Raw genomic sequence first — 16,349 nt, 5'->3', positions numbered from 1 at the left:
GTCTGCCGGCCGAGATTTCCTTGACGGTCACACAAATCCACCAATCCAACACAGTCTCACTCCCTGATAGGCCAATAGCGACGCTTGGTCAGGGTCCCGTGGCGTCCAGTTGTCACGCACCGAGTCTCCTTCAGCTTCATAAACGGACGCAAAGAGCTTTCAACTGATTGCAATGTATTCCCATCGGCGGTGGTATTTGGCGCTCAGGGAAGCACCGCATTGGTCCATGTCGGCGGCAGTTAACCTGTTAAGCACCGCCCCCCCGATACCGGGGGGAAAAATGCGTCATCTGAGGAAACAGTGACTGAGGGCATCTTAATATTTAATAAACTATGAATGTTTTATATCCATGTAACGGGAAAAAACTCAACTAACTGATCATTTTTCTTTTTTTTTCAAAATAAAACCCACAATGCTAACGCTGAGCCTCTGAATTAGCAACGAGTGAAAAATGCTAACAGATTACTGCACCGAGATTCACTCACAAAACCGTATTACTTATCTTTTCTGCACATCCAACACATCGTTTCACATCGTGAGGTGACACAGAATTGAAGGGTACCCTCATTATCACTCCATGATACGAACTTGCGACTTTATAAACAAAAACAGACATCAAAACATGTGGCGCTAGGTAGCTAAAAACGCTAACATGGCTTACCTGTATCCTAGTCTGGTCAAAAGTGGTCTTCAATGGCATTAAAACGATAAAAACGCTGCTGAAGTTAATCCATAGGTTAATCCAATGTGTCTGTGTCCCTTTGAAATTATTTCTGATAATCCAAAAGCAATAAACCTGCTTTTCCATTTCCAGATGTCAGAGCTAGAGTATAGGTTCGCTCTGATGCAAAACTGCATGCGCGAAGCCCCCACCTTTTTGTTTTACAATGCGTGTGTGTGGGGGAATCCCCCTTCGATTCTATTGGCTCTAACGGTCAGAAAGAGGTGTCAACCATCAAAATCGACAAAGGGGGGCCAGAGATATGGAAAAAAAAAAACATTTCCACCCAAATCACCTCAGAGGTGGAGTTTTTTTTGCTAAACCTCTCTAAAAATGTCAAATGTCACTTGTTTTGCATCAATCTTGATACAGGGTACTTATTATATGTTGTACTTTGGATTCCTAAAGCTTTTAGTCTACCTTACCATCATCCAAGGGTAGTTTTCACTATAAGTAAAAAAGAATTTTTTATATATAATTTACAGTTTTTTACTAAGTTCAATCGGAATTTTCTTTAAAATAAAAAACATCTATATTGATTCTGACTTTTCTACATCCAACTCACAGGTTTATCATTACTTTGAGAAAAAGATTATTAATTTAACCCTTTTAGAAGGGAAGATATGGTAATTTGTTCTGGAAATGTCATTTTCGAGCCAGGCTCAGGGCTTAACTGAGGCTCAGGGCTCAGTTAAGCCCTGAGCCTGAAAAACAGGCTCAGGGCTTAACAGGTTAAAGGCAATGTGAGCGTCCATTCCCATTGGATAACGGAGAATTTTACACCCGGAAGTAAGTGTTCTCCTTACTGTCGATTGATTTTACAGTGATATCTGCACTACTCATCAACTCAAAAACACCACATTATCCTTGTTAATTACACAACATTGATTGGTTTAAATTGAGTACAATGCTTTTGTATTTTTCCCCTTCGATTTGGAGAAACAAATATTTTTTCGGAGTTTAGGATGGCCGAAGACACTACACTACCCATAATCCTCAGCTATCGTTTAGGACTACACCAGCCGCTTTGCTTGACAAACCCCGTGTCCACAAAGTTTCTGATGTGAAGAAGTTCCTCTGCTATATTGTATAGCAGAGTTGGTGCGGTCGGCTTGCATGTTGCGAACAATGTTAAAAGCAAACGGCAGAAAGTAAATAAACACTAAAGAAATACGAAAAAGGGCATAGTTGGAGAGGAGCCAAAAGACAATGTGGCCATCTTCACCGGCACATTCACTTCAACACAGAACACAATTGGATGTTTTAAAACAAACAAACAAACATTGCTCTACTACGGCATGGCACAGAGCTGAAGGAACAGGAGTTACAGCGGCACAGCGACACTAAACACGGAGCAGTCTGCTTTATTCACCAAGACAAGCAACACAAGTCCAAGACTCCAAAGATAGAATGACCTGCTCTGAATCAGTTCGGTATCGCTGCCACGCAGAGACACACATGGATTTATGTTTTAGAAAAACTTGCGTTACCATCATGTCAGGTTTTTTAAGTCTTGGCTTGCAGAGTATGAACGTCTTCAAGCTTTATTCAGACGATAAATACTAATACTAAGTTTGTGAAGGCAGGCGGAAAACGCGATCACCAGCTCCTCTCTGTTCCTCCTCACCATTACCCCTCTTCCCTGAGTGACAGGCTGATAGTAACCATAGTAACACGGCAGGGTCCGGAACAGGGGATTTTCAAAATATTGGCTTTCAGACTTTTCAAATATTGCTAAATTAGAGTTATAAATAGTTAAATAGTGCTTGATCAAAAAAATAATTGTTCTCTTAAAAAATGACCTACTGATCACTGATTGAGATATGATGAAGCTAACTTAATCTCTTAAATTCATGGGATTTATGTAACGGCCCGTCCACACAGCGGCGTGCGTTGAAGCTTCAACGCTTCTGCCCATTCACTTTGAATGGGGTGACGTCACGTTTCACCGAACTGCATTGTGGGAGCGAAGCGTAGCTTCAAAAGTGTTGCTCGCTGCAAAAGTTGAGCAATGTTCAACTTTTGAAGCTTCGGCGGAAGCGTCAGCCAATCGAATCATATGCCAGTACAAGCTCTAGCCAATCAAACCGCGTGCTTGTGTGTCCGGGGCGGGAGATTCATGTGATTGGTTGTTGGTCGAGTTTCAGCCCCCCCCGCCAGCAAGCTTCAACGCACGCCGCTGTGTGGACGGGCCGTAACAGTAAAACCGAGAAATGTAAGTGTGCCCCCACATACAGTATTTTTGTTTTTACGTGCATGCACAATATATTGTGTTTTTGTTACCAAACTATTTTTTTAAGAAGTTGTACAATTGTTTAATTCTTAAATATCAGCTTGCAATTAATTTCCCTAGACTTCTGCTTTAAGTTATTATTCATTAGATTATTACTAAAACCAATAATAATACAATGCAGAGGCAATTATGTAATATAATATTATATTTATAAAGTCTTAAAGTTACAACCGGCCCGGTTACAAATTGCCCCTCTGTAAGGGCACAAGCTGCAGAACCAGTTTCCAAAGATCATCCAGTAATAGCTGGGTAAGTGAGGAGGAATAGAACAGTCCTCAGAGACTGATGACCCCACATGAGGTCCTCAGTACACTGCTGCTATATCCCCTGTTCTGTTACCACAGCTGAAGATTAGGAAAATGAGCTGATGGCAGATGGCCCCATCCAAATAAATTAACATTGGGGCTTTTCAAATACATAAACAACCATCACATGCATTTTCTATGTAGTTCGTAACATGTTTATAGATTTATATCAATTAAATGTAACAAAGAATTAAAGCTACAAATTAATGGTGTTTTTGGCGCCCCGTATGATCCAGGAGGAAAATGCTTAGGTAGGCCTATTCTTCAAACGAAACATTTTTTTCATATGGAATAACTGTCCTGGGTGCAATGCCACTCCAACATCCAATTACAGAGCTTGAGGACTAATCACGGGGTTTGTCAAGCAAAGCGGACTGGTGTCGTCCCAAACGTAAGTAAGGTATAATCTGGTGTTTTCAGTTGATGAGTAATGCAGATATCACTGTAAAATCAATCGACATTAGAGAGAATACTTAATTCCGGGTGTAAAATTCTCTAAAGCAGCGGTTTTCAAAGTGTGAGGCGCGCCTCCCCGGGGGGCGCCAGAGAGCTTCAGGGGAGGCGCAGCGTGAGAAAAAAATAACGAGAAACAGTGAAATCTAGCAAGTTAACCTCTTAAGCCCTGAGTCTGTTTTTCAGGTTTCAGGCTCGAAAATGCCACTAACACAACAAAGACTATATCTTCTCTTCTAAAAGGGGTACATTTATAATCTTTTTTCTCAAAGCAAGGTTACATCTGTGAGTTGGATGTAGAAGTGTCAGAATCAATATAGATGTTTTTATCTTAAAGTAAATTCATATGGAACATAGTAAAAACATGTAAATTCTAATCTCCGCCTAAAAGAACCCATTATTTATAGTGAAAACCACCCTTGAATGATGGGTTAGTAGACTAAAAGCTTTAGGAATCCAAACTATAACATATAATAAGTACCCTGTATCAAGATTGATGCAAAACAAGTGAAATCTGACCTTTTTAGAGAGATTTAGAAAAATAAAGTCCAGGCGGACTCACCTCTGGGTAATTTGGGAACCATCAGTTCCATTTGACCTTTTTCACTGTAAAAATCATTTTATTACTTTGAATTATCACTATAGGTATTCATTCCATCCAAATACAACTGTTGTAAAACATTTTTTTTTTTTAAAACATACAAAATGAAGTTTGACAACTGGAGCAGATTTATTTCAAACATTTTACAGATTTATTTCAAACATTTTACAAACACACTATACAATAAAACCACACTCTAGATAGGTAGACTTTATACTTACCTCCTGAATGTAAAACTTTATACTTACCTCCTGAATGTTACAATATTTTGGCATGCCACTCCTGGTAACAATTATTTTTGATATTCAAGCACAGAGGGACCTGGCACTTCACGCAGTGCCAAGGTGTCTTCACCCTCTTTTTGCCAGCATCATGGCAGTTCCTGCAGTACTTCCTGATACGGACATCTTTCCCATAAAACATGGGCCCGCATGTGAGTGGTGGGGGGGGGGTGGTGGAGGTGCAGAGCCTTCAGCATATTCCAACATTTCTGCAGCAAGCTGCTCCCTGAATGTCTTCTGTGTGTGTGGCTTTGTCCTGCTGGGGTCACTCTTCATCTTGTACAGCTCCTTGTGGAGAAGGAAGCTGTTCACAACTGCAATGTCCATAAAATGGTAAAAAAAAGTCTTGTACCATTTCATCGTTTTGTGTAGAACGCTGTAGTACCCGATCAAAGCGTCAGACACATCCACGCCGCCCATGCTTCGGTTGTAGTCCAACACAGCGTCAGGAACGGGAACAGTCTTTGTCTGCCACACACCAGCCTGGAAGTTATATGGCCATTTCTTCCTCCAGTAGTCTGATCGGTTGTGAACGGTGACGAGGCCTGAGAAAATTATAATAAGTTGAGGAATGTGAGGGTGAGGCAGGTGTGGGCTGGGTGAAAGTAAACAATGCTGAAGCCATTTCATCCTCATCTCCATCACTATGAAAACAAATGTGGAAAAACAAAGAGATTAGATTAATTCCTGTAATTCCTGTTTCCTTGGCAGTAAACATGCCATTTTGAGTGTGTGAATGCAATACATTTAGTGACTCTAGATGAACACTGGCCTATACTTTTAGTAAATGTAACAGACAAGAAACACTATTTTTGTAAATAATCCCTCTTCCTACCAAACATGCCATTTTGAGCGTACATTACATTACATTTAGCAGACGCTTTTATTTACTATATGAATAATCGTACACCAAATAAATAAGTAATAGATAAAAACAGAGATTACATACCTTTCCCGTGGTGGAATTTCATCATCAGAGTCACAACGCTCCGGGTTCTGTTCTGGCTGCAGGAGATCCTCGTCGTCTGACTCAGAATCAACGGGTAACATATCTGCATCGCTGTCAACATTAGTCACCATTTCCATTGCCTGTAAAGTAGTAAGCATCTCTTTCCTGCAAGCCATTATTTGACAAAAGTCAAAGTATAGAAAAAGTCCTAAACGCCAATCTTGTAATCTGCTCCGTTATCTGCTGTCCGCTCTGTGCGCTCTGGGTCCTGCTGCAATTCCTGTTGTTTACGTAGTAAACACGGCGTAGAGTCTGCTGTGTAATGGGTCTGCCGCTGGCTGTCATACGTTATACTTTACGCAAGACCATATCTATGGAACCCATTGGTCGATTTGAGTGATTTACACCTTTTTCTTAACCATTAGATCCAATAGAATCCGATGGGCAGTTCCCAAATCCACGTAAACATTTCCATTGCGGAGGTAATAGAGAAGCAAACGAAGCATATCTGAAAGTACAAGCCTTGACTGCAAAACTTTATACCCAGTTTATTGCCATAAATATGATGATGGATTATCAGTAAAAAATTCTACGTGACACAGACACATTGGATTAACCGTGAGCGGCGTTTTTATTCCGTTGAACACAACTTTTGATCACATATCAAAAAAGGTAAGATGTAATTATTGTAATATTTTTGAAACCGGATGTTGTTTACTTTCTCTTTTCTGGCTGAAAGCTCCGCAAATTCGGGGTCGTACAGTGATGAGACTACATGTATGGAATCTGTGGAGTCTCAGCTTTAATCGGATATCTTGTTTGTGCAGTTACGATAAGTAATAAGGGCATTTTGAGAGTGAGTGCTGTGCAAAAGTCCATTAGCATTAGTTAGCATTTTTTCGCAAAATGCTAATTCAAAGGCTTGGTATTACTCTTGTGTTTCTTTTAGCTAAAAATGGTTCATATCATCAGTTAGCTGATATTCTTTCCGTTAATCTGGTGCTACACATTAATAGTTTCATAAATGTTAAGAAGCCCTGAGACATTGTCTAAAAAAAAAACAGTGGGAGGGGTCCAATCTAAAGTTAGCTGAAGTTAACCTCGATCGGGGGGATCGCCGTGCTTTAAGAGGTTAACTTCAGCTAACTTTATGCGAGCGGCAACATGGATCGATTTTTTGTGAAGTTACCTAAAGTGAGAGAGGAGACAGCGTCTGGCAGAAAACGTCACTTGCACACTTTTGGCTGTCTGTGGAGACCGAGTTCCCCCACCTCGCCAAAAAGGCTGTAAAAGTGCTCATTCCCTTCACCTCCACCTACCTGTGTGAGTGCAGGTTTTCCGCATTGACTTTGATCAAAAGCTAGTGCCGGTCAAGGCTGCAGCCAGAGGATGATCTGCGTTTATTCCTGTCTACATTGCATCCCTGCATCATCCGCCTGTGCGCATGAAAGACGCAGACTCATTGTTCCCACTAAATTAGGGGTGAGTGCAGTGGCGGACTGGCCATCGGGACGTATCCTGATGGGCCGGTACCGAAGTGGGCCGGTCACTCTGATCGGTCCACCAGGTCCACCGTTTCCCCGCAGCGAGGCTCCCCCCCCCCTCCCCCGTTGACAGTTCACTAGCCCAATTCACGTGGGCTGGGCTGGGTGAGATTCCCGGCTGGTTTTTAGTCCCAGTCCGCCCCTGGGTGAGTGTAATAAGGAGGCAAAGTTGACGTTCAGTGAGCATATTAGGATTTATCCACGATGTTGAAAATGTTAACAAGGTTTAAAAAATATGTTTAAAACATAAAGATAAAAAGGCTGTTCTTATGTTTTCTGAGGGGAGGCTCACCTTCCCACACTTTGAAACCCCTGCTCTAAAGCAACTACTGTGGCCAGAAAACGTGAGTTCGTAACATCCTTTTCTCTTTGTATAAACGTATAATAATAATAATAATAATGATAATAATAATAATAAAGGCCAGCAAGATTGTTCGAATTAATAAGCAGCCCCGTGCGTGGTCGGGCGCATTGTAGAAAAGCAAGACAATAAATGGCAAAGATATTTAGAAAATAAACGTATTTGAGTTACGTCCAAAACAAACGTAATGTGGGAGAAAATACGTTTCTAACTAAACGTAATTGGGAATGCAGTTTAGTTCTGTGGGAACGTAATTTTGAGGAGACAGGGTTGCTGGGCAAGACACTTCCCCCCCATTAGGCACGTTCACACCGCAGTACTTTTCCCACTTTAGTTCCGTAGAAGCTGCTGGGAGTCCCAGTTGGGGACTGGCTTCTACTGAAGCCAGTCCCCAACTCCGGAGACTTCCGGCCAGGGACTCCGGGTGGCAGTATACGCCGTGAAGTTGTTTGCGGCCTGCCAGTAAATCCAAAGCAGAAGAAGAAGTGACGTCAGCGGCTTCATTGACCTAATTCTCCCTCAGGGAACTTATTCCGGTGTGAACGCAATCTGAACCTAGTTCATGAGAACTAAAAAGTTCTCATGAACTAAGTTCTGATGAACCTTTGTGGGAAAAGTACTGCGGTGTGAATGCGCCTAATGCTCCTGTGGGGACTGCCCACAGTATTGAATGTATGTAAGTCGCTTTGGATAAAAGCGTCTAACAAGTGACATGTAATGTTCAGAACTGCTTTTGATGTGAATTAATGTTTATATGAACATTTTAACCAGCAAATAAAAAGTTGTCTTAAAAGAACCATATAAATAACATCTATAATTATTATAATTAAAGAAAATATTCAGTTTTTCTGCTGCTGAGTTTAGTTGTACTTTTAAATCGGCACTACGTTTAAATACAAACATTCTATAGTATTATTAAATGTTATTATTTCATTCTAGTGTAATACAAATATTGCTGTCAATGTTATAGGGCCAAGTTATGTATCTTAATATATATTTATTATCCACAAAATGTAACACAATAAAGGAAAAGTTGTTTTCTAGATCAGAAGGACTTGCTGATAAACAGAAGGAGGGATAAAGCATGCCTGCGTGTGCTTCACAGTAGGTCTTAGTGTGCTAGAGATTTATTTTTGGTTGCCACGGGCACATATAGGCTTACTCTATCCAAGCTTCTAATTAAAGACTTACGAAGAAGCAGACAGAGCAACCAGCCAATGTTGACTCCATCTCTCATTCTGTGCCAAATCTTGCATAACCCTAAAACAGAATCCTTGTTTTGCTTTGAATTAAATGGCACAAACCTTTCTATTCTTTGGTTTATCAACATTTCCCGGTTCCATTTAAACTATAAATATTCGAACTGTTATATACAAAAAGGATTGCAGGATAGGGCCTGTAAACAATGCATCACCTGATATTCTTGTCTATCTGTTCATATGACCTACTGGTTGTTTTTGCGTGTTGGGGTTGAGTGTGGTGGTAACTTATGCACGGTGTGTTTTACCCAGCAGGGGGTGCAGAGCAGCTCAGAGCCCAGCTTGAATGAGAGGAGAGAGATCAACATTCACACCTCAGAGGTGAGCCTCCTCTTGAACCCATGTGATGCTTTTGAGTATACTGAATGTGTATTTTTTGCATGAGCTTTGTGGGATATTTTATTACATTTTGAACATAACATTACACCAAGTCATCTGTTCAGTCTTCGTAAACAAGCTTCGATTTTGGTCCATGTCCTTCTATTAGCACATTTTCTTTCATTAATCTGCTGTGAGCATATTACTCCAGTGTGATGCATGTGTTTGAGAGCAGGCAATTCACAGTCTTAGAAGAGTTAAGCAGTAGAGGATATGAAGTGATAAGGACCTGCAGATCTTATTTTTTTAATATAATACGTTTGTTCTAAACATAAAAGATTTGCTTACCAAAAAATATATATTAAGCCATTTTTCTACACTTTGCTTCTGTCTCTTTCCGGTTGGGAAACCACAGGGCAGTACAGTCTATACTGAGGGTTCTGATGCTCAGATTAGAAAACACACATTGCTTTTTATATTTACAGAGTGTATACCAGTAACTGTTAAAACCTGTCTCCAAAGTAGTGATTTCAGTGAATTGTAATTTGTATATACAGTATATCGTTCATAAAAATCTGGATATTTTGGTAAATTACTGATTTATATGAGATCCCCACAAACTATGCATTTTTTTCATGTCTTTATGTTGAAGTACTTACAGTTGTTACTTGATTTGTTAGTTACATTTTTATCTTGTGTTTCCTCCGACTCGGTTCGAGAAATATATCTGTAGATTTTAAAAAAGCGAATTAAATAAACAACATAAATAGAACACCGCCAGTGTAGACGTTTTACCTGCCAGCTATGCTTTTTGACATGGTTACCATATTATCAGTGATCGATCTGGGTCAGACCCTTTTCATTTTTTTGTCTAGGGAATCTGAGAACAGATCTAAAGATGTTTTGTCACCATGTCAGAAAGTGTCTGTATTTAGAACAGGAACAGCCCAGTCTCAAGGTCAACAAGTATAGCAGATGTTGGAGTTAACCAGTCTTAGCAATGTTGTTCATACACAGACAAATCCAAATGGATCACACCTCATCGGTACATATTAGCGACAGTCCTAACAAGGTAGGTTAAAGCATTCCTTCTCTCTAATGCAATAAGTGGAAGCTGCCTGAGCCGCATCACCTAAAGATTAGCTGTTGCTCTGTCAGGGAGTCTGAGCTGCTGGAGGTGTTCAGTAAGAACGAGTGCACATCGGGGAAGTGTGTTGTCCACAAATGAAAGCGGTAATCAAGGTGAAATTCTGCAGCATACCTCTCCACCAGGATGTCTCCAGCCAACAGGTACAGAGGGATGGCGGATTTTATCTGGGATTTGGGATCTTAGTTGTTATTGCCTTGAGGTTTTGGAAAAATATCTAATGCTGTAATATCTTCTTTATTTTCTTTGGCACTTTAGAAACGTTTCACATCGTAATATACCTTTCCTGGATGATGGAAACATGCATCTGACATAACAAGAATAGAACAAAGTATATGATCTTAAAAAGGCAAGTTGCATTTAATGCACAATTTTAAGGCACAGCATGACTGCAGTCCCATGAAATCCAGAGGGGAAAGTGCACATTTACCATGCATTTGAGTTTTAAGTGTATTGCCACAAGTTAAATCAGTGATTCTTAGAATTATTGAGTATCGTCCTTATGCTTTCACATAATTCTTCCTCCTTCCTAGAGTGATATAACGCCAATGGTATGTCTGTTCTAGGCTTTTTATTTATTGCTGTCATATTTAATCGGGTTTATTGATGACAGTTAAATGCTGTAAAACTATCCTGCATGCTACAGTCCAGCTGCAGTGTAGAGTAGGAGTGTAATATACACTGAGAGCAGCAGAACTACATGTCTGGAGCTCAGGTGAATAAGATGCTTATTTAATCTTTTGTTTTGATGCAAAGTTGTTGTAATGAGCATGAATGTAGCACATGAGGAAAGTGAAAGCAGTGCTATGTTGATATCATTTTGGGTGCAATTTTATTCATAATTTGTTTAACAAAGATGCACTAAAAAAAAGGAAGCAGTCTTATTTTGATGCAACTATGGTACATTAGTAGGAATACATACTGGATACATATTTTGTCTTTCGGTCCTTGTTTAATCAATATCTCGATACTCATGGAAATAATTATGCTAATATGCTTAATGCTAATAATGCAGTGTTCTATGAACTAATTACCTTGTACAGTTTAGTGTTTCTAGCACATTTCATTCCATTGTCTCAGGGGTAGTGCTGTACCATGACTGTCCACATCCAGAGAGTTTTTTCTACAGCACCCCGAAAAAATGGACAGGAGGAGAGCTAGTTAATGTTAGCTGTGAACGGAGTTTCTATTGATAAATGTTGTGGTGCATTCAAGGTCTATTCAGTAAAAAATAGTATTGGGCAAACAAAATGGTAATGTTATAATGATTTTAAAGTAGTAAATCTAATAAAATCTAGTTTTTCGGGAGAAAGTTAATGTTGTTTTCACAACAATATAAAATACATTTAAGAGAGGAATTGTGATCGGTTTAACTTCTGAACAAAACCAGTATACAAACGGTTATATAGGGTTATAATGCCGTGTAAACACAATGAAAGGTGTTCCACAGCGTCAGTGGAAAGCAGAGCTGCCACTGCTCTGCAGATGAAATTAAAGCCAGTGCGTTGTTACACTCCAGCAGTCCACAGCAGCAGCTAGCAGCCAGCAACACAGAGCATGGCAGTCTGATCATTCTGCTGAGCTGACGCTCTCTTCCTTCACTCTTTTTCATCCCGTAACGCTCAGCCCAGAGACGGCAGAGGAAGAGTGGAGCAGAGGATGGACTAAAAACAAGAGACAGATGATGAATGAGAGGCAGAAGGATTGTTGGGTTGTTGGAGGAGTTGCCAGTCAAGCTGCCAAGCATTTGGAGTGTGTGTGTGTGTGTGCTTTGATGATGCACGTTCCGCTCTGAGATAGCGTTAGGAATCCTGATTGCCTTCAGCGCTGTGGAGGAGGCATCCCGATCCTTACAAGGGGCCCACATGCAGTAACGTCTGTCCGCTGTGGCTTCTCCCCCTCGCCAGCGTGTGTGAGTGTGTGTGTGTGTTCTCTCCCTCATCTCCTCCCCCTCATCTTTTTCTTCAGCAACACCTACCTTTTTTATCTTTGTTCCTCGCTTTCTTACACGAGAATCTCTTTTCTCCATCTTCCTGCTTCTTTCCCTCCAGTGGTGATGTTAGCGGTGATTCATTTAGGCATTGGTTGAGAGCTCCTGTTTTTGTCTGGCCAGCATGGATTGTCTTTGCATTGTTACCACTAAGGTAAGAGAACCAGCATGATTAAATGATTCACTGGACCAGAGAGGGTATGAAAGGGAGACATGACCGGAGACAGAGAGAATGAGCATTGTGGGAGACTGAGGCATGCACTGAAGCTCTGTCTACCTCTTGCTTATATCTGATTGTTTGCACACACATGTTGTGTTCCCTCACGGTCCTGCTTGTCTTCATCACCTTGTTGCTTTGAGCTTTAAAGAGCTGAATAAAGGATTGGAAACATGTGTGAGAACATTTTTCACAGTTTCTCTCCAACTAGTGTGTGTGTAAGAGCCTGGCTGCCTGTTTAAAATAAGGCAGCAGAAGTTGGGTCAGTCAGCTCATTGGTCTGCTGCAGCTCTTTGCTCAAACAGCACATCTCTATTCATAGCCAACCTGGCATTATTCGGAAGAAAGATATTATTGCGGTATTAGAAAAAACAAATCCTTATCCAAGCTTAAACACTGCAGTATTTTATTTGAGAAAAATATCCCGTTTTGAACTGTTATCCCTAAGCTTTACTGTGTGCTCTTCACTGTGTAGATGACTAGTGCATCACTGGAGAGTTGAACGCTCAACCTTACAGCAATGCTTTACTCAAGGCAACAAGACATAGGACACTATCTTTCTGCTCATAACCAATATGGTAATTAGAATGTAATTTTTTCACGAGTTATGGATTTTACATATTCGTTCTCTGATTTATGTAAGGTAGTTCAATTGGCAATTACACTGTTTATGCTATAATTAGTAAGTTGTTAATTACAGTACCTCATGTAGTAACAAGTGCAACATATGTCCAAATTTGATGTGTAACAACACCAGAGGCAGTAACCCAATGTAACTATTTAGTAGTATAGTTAATTTATTCGTAATCTATCCGTCATTATACATGTGTGTTTACACTGCTCCGTTGTCCATTGACTTCCGGTAAAAGTTCCTTCAAAATAAGAGTCCCGATCTTATTAATATCAAAATAAAAGTGCAAAACGAAAACTTTACCATAAGAAAATATTAGCATACAAATATAATCACATAACTAATTTTAAATATAGTTAGAAGGTCATTTACAATAGTATAAATAATAATATGAATATTAATATGAATATTAGTAATAAGCTTTATATTTGTAGAGCACCTATTACAAGAATTGTAGCCAAACTGGCATCACAGCAGTTCAATAGACAGATTAGTATAACATGACAGGATAAAAGTAATGTAGAGGAGCAGCTACATTTCAACAAATATATCCACTAAGATTAATACATGAAGACTTGTGACTCGGACTTGACTTGGACTCTTCTTGGGTGACTCGGACTTGGACTCGGACTCGAACACAGGTAATGATGACTTGGACTCGGACTTGGACTCGGACTCGACTCCGACTCTCCCTAGGTGACTCGGACTCGAAAAGTGGGGACTCGAGAGTGACTTGGACTCGTGAATTGACTACAACACTGCGTTACTCATATTCTCTCCAGTAGCCTACAGCGTTAGCTCCATGGTTAGCTCTGAGTGTTAGCATGCTTGCTAATGTAAACACACAGCATATTACTCCCAAAACAGGCCGCGTATTGTTTCTGATACAGCACATAGCTTGACATGTTGTTTCTTAAGTGTTTACCGCTAGAACAGTGCCATTATATGTATTATATATATATAACAACTTTACTCTAAGCCTCCAGCAGACATCCTGCTGAATACACAGACACACAGCTGCGACTGTATACGGAGATGATAGGTTGGGACGTGTCACGTGTGCCAGAGACGATAGTTTGGCACGTGTCACGTCGGCCGGATGTCGCCAATGACGTTATAGGAGTGAATATTCTGGATCTGCTTGTTAGCACCTCCCTTTTTCTTTTTTTTAGAGATGTGGGTACAGCGGAAAAGAGAGAGGGTTTTGTTTTCTGACACTTTGTGAGTTCCCTGACAAACCGGGGACACATTTATGTATAAAAGACATAAAAAAGTGCATTTTGCATAATAGGTCCCCTATAAGTTGCTGTAAAGCGCAATATAAAATACATCCCGTTCATGGCTGTGTGCTTTTGGGACATACACAATCACACACAAATATACTGTATTAGTAAGCACTGTATTTATTTTTAATTATCCACAAAACATTCATGCTGGAAGTGACTTACAATTTGAGTAGCTCTGTGTTGAATAAGTACAATGCAGCATTGTAAACGTGCCTTGTGTATGTAATGTTCACCTTTAGCCTACACATGCTAAACCTGAGACACCTCCTCTATATCCAGGTCTGATTCAAGTGTCACAGGGCAGGACTGATGTAACAAAAGTTTTGTAAATACCTGTAGTCAGAGTGGCCATCTTGACCTCACATTGTCATAACTTCTACTACAAGACAACTGGCTCTGTAGATATCATGTCCACATATTCTGTTCTCTGTGTGTACCTTGATTCTTAACAAATACATTATGCAGCAGTCATACAGAGGCACTTCCTCTGAGTGCTCATGTGAGATATCGTATGACACAAATAAATGAACATGAACCCAAGCTGTTGCCTGGCAACGTAATTCTGTTGATAGTTATGGCTGATAAGGCTTATTACTTATTGGCTTATTACTTATTACTGTTTTGATATTTTAAACCCCAAACCGATGGAAAAACCCCACAGCAACATAGAAAAGACGGTCACAACATGACCCGGCGCTCTAGTTAATAGACAAAATAATTTCATACATAATATTATTAATGACTTTATTTTTAAATTCAGTTCCTGACGGACGGCAAAAAAGCCTGAGATTATAGAATTAAACAAATAAATAAAAACAAGGATAATTGTGTGTTATTGTTGACTAAATAGCAGTGTGTTATGTAGAAAAGGAAAAAAAGATTTAAAAAATACAGATTTCAGTATTCTGAGGCTCTGAGCCCCATTTATTTTCCTCAAGGACGGCATAAAAAGTCCGACATTATACAATTTAAAATAAAAACAATAACCGTGGCTTGATATTGAGTAAGAAAGTGTTTTTATGAACCACACAGCTTCCGGTCTTCCAAGACCCGACCGGACAAAAAGACGTGGTGCAGGCACGAAACATACTAACAATAGAAATACATTGCTTTTAAAATCGTTCTGTGTGACACGAAAAAAATGGGAACATCGTGTTGGTGAACACGAATCAATAGATTACATTTCGTGACTATAACACGAAATCCCATGAGAGTGGGTTGACACTGCACACACCTGTCTATATTGGTCTCTTACTGTAGATGACAATGTCTATCAGAGCATAAACCAGGGGTCGGCAACCCGCGGCTCTCGAGCCGCATGCGGCTCTTTAAGCCCTCTACTCTGGCTCCCTTGAGCTTAGACAAAAATAAGAAGGAAATAAAATAAAAATATATGTAGGACTATTTATATTTTGTTGCACGGTTGAAAATGTTTAGTATATCTTGGATTTTGAGGTGATACTGTGACACAAAAAAACAAACAAACCGGTTTTAATTAGGTCAACTAAAATATGCGTCATATCCTGCTACGTTCCCGCACCAGTCCAACGCCTTTTCTTGTAGGCGAATAACCTGACCCCCGGCTCGATGAGCGAACTATGGATAAATCAAAGAAAAGAAAAGTATCGGAGGAACACAGGATTTAATTCTGCGTGGACAGAGTTATATGCTTTAACAGCAAACGATGCTGGCTTACCGGTATATTTGATATGTGGAGAGAAGTTGTCAAAGGTGCTGTAGCCTTTACGTATTGGAGGAAAAACACGGAAGAGGAAGACAGCTGACGATCTTCAGTCATAATTCAATCAGTTGATTGAATTATGAACTCAATCAACACTTAGGTCCCATGTCATGCTTTTCCGGTTATTACCCGTCCCCTTGTGTGTTATGAAGGTTTTTATCCATGTAAACGGTCTGCAGAGTCAAACACCCTCAAAGTACACCCTGTAGGGAGTAAAACTCTAACACAGAAAAGACCTCCCCAAAACGCCTC

Source organism: Trematomus bernacchii, unplaced genomic scaffold, assembly GCF_902827165.1.
Source record: "Trematomus bernacchii unplaced genomic scaffold, fTreBer1.1, whole genome shotgun sequence".
Taxonomy (NCBI): domain Eukaryota; kingdom Metazoa; phylum Chordata; class Actinopteri; order Perciformes; family Nototheniidae; genus Trematomus; species Trematomus bernacchii.
This window is presented reverse-complemented; position numbering follows the sequence as displayed.